Raw genomic sequence first — 6,167 nt, 5'->3', positions numbered from 1 at the left:
TATGCAGCATAGTTTGTATAGATATTTAAAAGCAATCAATGTCACTTTGTTGAGATATCAGTGTAAAAATTTATATATGGATATCCAATACAATCTGATGTTCAGTAGTTGTCATCTGTTTATGTGGTTCATAAGTGTTTTTCGTTTTTATATAGATTAGACTGTTGGTGTTCCAGTTTGAATGGTTTTACACTAGTAATTTTTGGGCTCTTTATAGCTTCTGTTCGGTGTAAGCATATGCTCCGTGTTGAAGCCGTATCTTTACCTATAATGGTTTGCTTTTATAAATTGTTACTTGGATGCAAAGTTGTATCATTGGCACTCATACCACATTTTCCTATATCTATATCTCTTGGTTCAGATGTCATTGGAAAATTGATACCTGAAAAAATCTTTGGAATCTTACAATAATCTCATCATCAGGAGGCAAGAGTATCTAAGATTAATTTTGAATCTTTGACATTATTTTGAGTGCACTTTTTAATTATTTTTTTTCTGCTGTTTATATTTTCATGAGAAATGCCCTTGACTGGATAAAGGTCATAGCAGTCCTGTTGTTCAGTCTTCACTAAGACCTATGAGCAAAGGTACATTCCTATTAAATTCCTATCACAGCCACAGGCACTTGTCTCAGAAAAAAAATTAAGATATATACCGGTAGGATTTTTTTTTCTGAAACAAGTGCATGTGATCACAGCAGTTCCAGTTGTTCAGTTACACCATGACTTATGAGAAAGGTCAACTTGAAAAGTTGTGTTTAACTCTTATCCTTTTATCAACACCATTCCTGTTGTAACTTGCTGAGTCTACACCATGACTTATGGGATTATAGAGTCTTCACCATGATTAATGATCAAGTTTGCCTAGGTATGCTATTGTTTTACTCCTGTCACAGCAGTTTCTATAAAGTCATGGTGATAACTGAACAAGAAACTAATGATCATGGTCTTTGTTTAATTCATACCCCTACAATTCTTGTTTAGTCTAGACCACAACTAATGATCAAGGTCTACTGGGCTGGTTCTTGTTTTAAATCATATTCAGCAGTTCCTGTTACTCAGTCTACACCATGACTTATGATCAAGTTTTACTGGGTTGGTTCTTGTTTTAACTCATATTCAGTAGTTCCAGTTATTCAGTCTACACCATGACTTATGATCAAGTTTTACTGGGTTGGTTCTTGTTTTAATTCATATTCAGTAGTTCCTGTTATCCAATCTACACCATGACTTATGATCAAGTTCTACTGGGTTGGATCTTGTTTTAATTCATATTCAGCAGTTCTTGTTATTCAGTCTACACTATGACTTATGATCAAGGTCTACTGGGTTGGTTCTTGTTTTAAATCGTATTCAGCAGTTCCTGTTATTCAGTCTACACTATGACTTATGATCAAGGTCTACTGGGTTGGTTCTTGTTTTAACTCAAATTCAGTAGTTCCTGTTACTCAGTCTACACCATGACTTATGATCAAGGTCTACTGGGTTGGTTCTTGTTTTAATTCATATTCAGCAGTTCTTGTTATTCAGTCTACACTATGACTTATGATCAAGGTCTACTGGGTTGGTTCTTGTTTTAACTCATATTCAGTAGTTCCTGTTATTCAGTCTACACCATGACTTATGATTTAGTTCTACTGGGTCGGTTCTTGTTTTAACTCATATTCAGCAATTCCAGTTATTCAGTCTACACCATGACTTATGATCAAGTTCTACTGGGTTGGATCTTGTTTTAATTCATATTCAGCAGTTCCAGTTATTCAGTCTACACCATGACTTATGATCAAGGTCTACTGGGTTGGTTCTTGTTTTAAATCGTATTCAGCAGTTCCTGTTATTCAGTCTACACTATGACTTATGATCAAGGTCTACTGGGTTGGGTCTTGTTTTAAATCATATTCAGCAGTTCCTGTTATCCAGTCTACACCATGACTTATGATTTAGTTCTACTGGGTTTGTTCTTGTTTTAACCCATATTCAGCAGTTCCTGTTATTCAGTCTACGCCATGACTTATGATCAAGTTCTACTGGGATCTTGTTTTGTTTCATATTCAGCAGTTCCCGTTATACAGTCTATACCACGACTTATGATCAAGGTCTACTGGTATGGTTTTTGTTTTAACTCATATTCAACAGTTCCTGTTATTCAGTCTACACCATGACTTATGATCAAGGTCTACTGGGTAGGTTCATGTTTTAACTCATATTCAGTAGTTCCTGTTATTCAATCTACATCATGACTTATGATCAAGGACTTCTGGGTAGATTCTTGTTAAGGTCCTATCACAGCAGTTCCTGATATTCAGTCTACACCATGACTTATTATCAAAGCCTGCTTGATATGTTCTTATTGAATTCATATCTCAGCAGTTCCTGTTCAGTTTTCACTTTAATTAATGATCAAGGTCTACTGGGTGTGATAGGTTCTTGTTTAAATCACACCACAACAATTCTTGTTCAGTACTATTTTTCACCGTGACTTATGATCAAGGTCTACTTGGTAGGTTTTTGTTGAACTCATATCATAACATTTCCTCTTGTTCAGTCTATAAAAAGTAAATCACAAAAATACTGAACTCAGAGGAAAATCAATTCGGAAAGTCCATAATCACATGGCAAAATCAAATAACAAAACGCAACAAAACTGAATGGACAAGAACTGTCATATTCCTGACTTGGTACAGGCATTTTCAAATGTAAAAAATGGTGGATTGAACCTGGTTTTATAGCTAGCTAAACATCTCACTTGTATGACAGTCGTATCACATTCCATTATATTGTCACCGATGCTTGAACAAAACAAACCGACACAATAGTTAAAAATAGGGGTACAGTAGTCAACATTGTCTATATCAGAACTAATAATCAATGTATATTGGGTAGGTTCTTGTCAAACTCGTATCACAGCAGTTCCTGGTGCATGGCTAATGGTCAAGTTCTACTGGGAAGGTTCTTGTTAAACTCGACACCTCTAATGATCAAGATCTACTGGGTCTGATCATGTTTTACTCCTATCACAGCAGTTTCTGGTGTTCAGTGTCCACCCCTTTGTTCTATTTTAGCCATGTCAACCAGCTTGTTTTGGTAAGCGGGGAACTCGGACATCTTTTTCAAACTAGATACCACAATAATGATTACAGCAAGTTTTTGACGTTTTGTCCATTAGTTTCGGAGGAGAAGACTTTTGTTAAGTCATTTGGACCAACGTGTCAGTTGAGGTTAAAAAAAATAAACAACACGGAATAAAGGGTCATGCATCGAAAGTGCATTTCTGGATTTAACTTCATCAGAATATTTGAAAGGCAAGGTGGTACAAGAACCGAAAAATGAAGAGCTATATGACCGAAAGGACATAAAAATATAAATTAAAAAAATAGTTTATTTGATAGACCAACAGATGAGACAATGGGAATGGTCGGATTTTATTCTTACGAAATCAAAAAAGAGAGACATGCATTCATTTTACTATTATCGTTAAGAATTACTAAAAGAGACTATTATCCTTTGCGCCGCAAGTGTATGTTAGAGATTAGTTGTGTTTTACAGTGCAATTAAAGCACAGGTATTTGGGCCCACTGTAAAAAAAAGTTTAGTTTTTTTTTTCTATATTTACAATTTTCTACAATGTAAAGACATATAACAAGTCTCAACAATCCATTACTAGTCGATTACAGTACTTTTTTTATTATCCACACGAACTCAAGTGAAAATAGAAGCATACAGTGGGGCAATCATTTGTATAGTCTTACTATACAAATCCTTATCACCATAAACATGTCGAGTAGTCTTCAACCCGCACTTGCGTTAATAAAAAAAATAATAATTTAATATATTTTTATTATATTAGCATTGGTCAGAATCAGAGCCAACAACACTTCATATATATTATGAATTAAATATTAAAATTAATTATATGCATCCGTTCTCAGATCATTTATTAAACTTAGTATACAAAGATGATCTTTCAATTCATTCTGATTCATTTGGTTTAGAAACTTATTGAAAGACATAAATGGGAATGCAGTCACAGAGCAATATATGAGTATATAATCTTAAAATGGAACATATCTAAAGATACTTCTGAGTTCATCAACGGTCTTAATACATGTAGTCAACAACATTATATGTAGGTTAAAGTATTCCTGACCAGTTAAAATCAAATTTTAAAGTGAATTCACACAGAAGTTAAATAATTCAAACGTAATTCATTTTGACTAATTGACTGATATTTGTTTGCTTAACTTCTATTAGATTAACTTCAAGTATTTTAAAATAAATCACACAGATTTCTTACAGCATGTCCATTCAGTTCTTGTCTAGACGTGTATTTAATTTCACATTAAAGCTCGTCTATCTCCATGGTTATTTTCAGACATATATTTTGGTTTACTGTTTGTGTTGCTTGCGCAATAACATTCACTTAGTTTTAAGATTTCTTGAATTCACATAATATTTTTTTTCTTTCAAATGCAATCGAAATCTTATGTTATATACTTTCTGAATGAACTAGGTTTTTAAATTGTAAATTTTCCGTTACAACTCTTGTCGGTGCCAACTTAAAGTCATGGTTTAATTTTGTTTGAAGTTGTCTTGAATATCATTAGTTTTTAACAATTCGCTAGTTCCTCGGGATTTCTTTGTTGTCGTTATTTCTACTGCATTACAGTCAGTGTCAGCATCCTATATGGTTTGTGTTACCTATTTTATTTTAAGTTTTATAAATATACTGACAACATTACGACAAGGTAGCAGAAACAAAGAGCTTTTACAATTGCAAAGAATAAATAAGAAATCAAATTCGTCAGAAAGGCATATTTTGTATGTATGTGTCTGTCCTAAGTCAGGAGCCTGTAATTCAGTGGTTGTCGTTTATTGAGCTGTGTTACACCTTTTGTTTTTCGTCCATTTATTTTATACATGAATTAGGCCGTTAGTTTTTTCGTTTGAATTTGTTATTTCAAGGCTTTTTATGGTTGATAATGCGGTATTGGCTTTGCTCATTGTTGAAGGTTATTTCAAGGCTTTTTATGGTTGATAATGCGGTATTGGCTTTGCTCATTGTTGAAGGCCGTACGATGACCTATAGCTGTCAATTTTAGTGTCATTTTGTCTTTCAGGGAGAGTTGTCTCATTGACAATCATATCACATCTCTTTTATATATATATATATATATATATATATATATATATATATATAGAACGTCAAAGTAGCGCGTTAAGCGTAGCAATCCATCCTTGATAATTGAGTAACCGACCGTCAAGGTAGTTAGACACAATCCTAGTAGTTGATATTTGTGGCGAATGTGACATGCAAAACAGTTCAAATAACGATTCGATCTTATGCGTGTGGTAGGATTGTTACAATGCACGATGCAGAAACTGCTGTAAATGCAAATACATAACACAACAAGAAAGCTTTTATACCATTAATCTTTTTCAGTATTATTTGATTTAAGATAACTGTCATAAAATATAATGTATGTGTTTTATCAAGAGTTGCAACTTACTGAAAAACGGAACTTTTACCTCTCACCAAAGACAACTTCTTTAACTTTTGTTTTTAAATTTGTTAACTCTAGCTTTCTCTGACCAAGGAGGTATATTATAACCTCCTTGCTCTGACAGAGGAAATACGATTTCATTATGCTGTTAGCTCTGACATTCATTAGTCGTGCAGACTGCACTCAAATCAATATAAATGTTATCTTTATTAAACTTATATATCTGCATTTATAGCAACATGTATATAACTACTATAAATGGGTTCATTCTTCTTTACATACTTTATGCTTTCAATAACGTCACATTTAATACACCTCCTCCACGTCAAGATTGTCCATAAATAGAAACGTTTCAATGGCAGTCTAAACTTGTTTCCATGGCCGCCGTGACAATATTTGCACAGATCTACTTACATTAAAAATTAAAGGGACAAAGTAAAACACACAATAATTACTCTACAATTCAATTTTTGTGCCTATTTATTTTTGCTCTCGAAATGAATAACTTGATCTTTTTCAAAGGCCTTCAAATGGATTTTTTTGCGTATAGACTTGCATCGATAGACAACGCGTGGGGGGAATTAGAAATTATAATCAAATGCAAACCATGATTCTGTCAGCCATTTATTTTCAGTGGAGTCTTTTTCATAGTTGTTATATCTTTTGA

Source organism: Mytilus galloprovincialis, chromosome 1, assembly GCF_965363235.1.
Source record: "Mytilus galloprovincialis chromosome 1, xbMytGall1.hap1.1, whole genome shotgun sequence".
Classification (NCBI taxonomy): domain Eukaryota; kingdom Metazoa; phylum Mollusca; class Bivalvia; order Mytilida; family Mytilidae; genus Mytilus; species Mytilus galloprovincialis.
Note: the sequence above shows the minus strand (reverse complement) of the source record.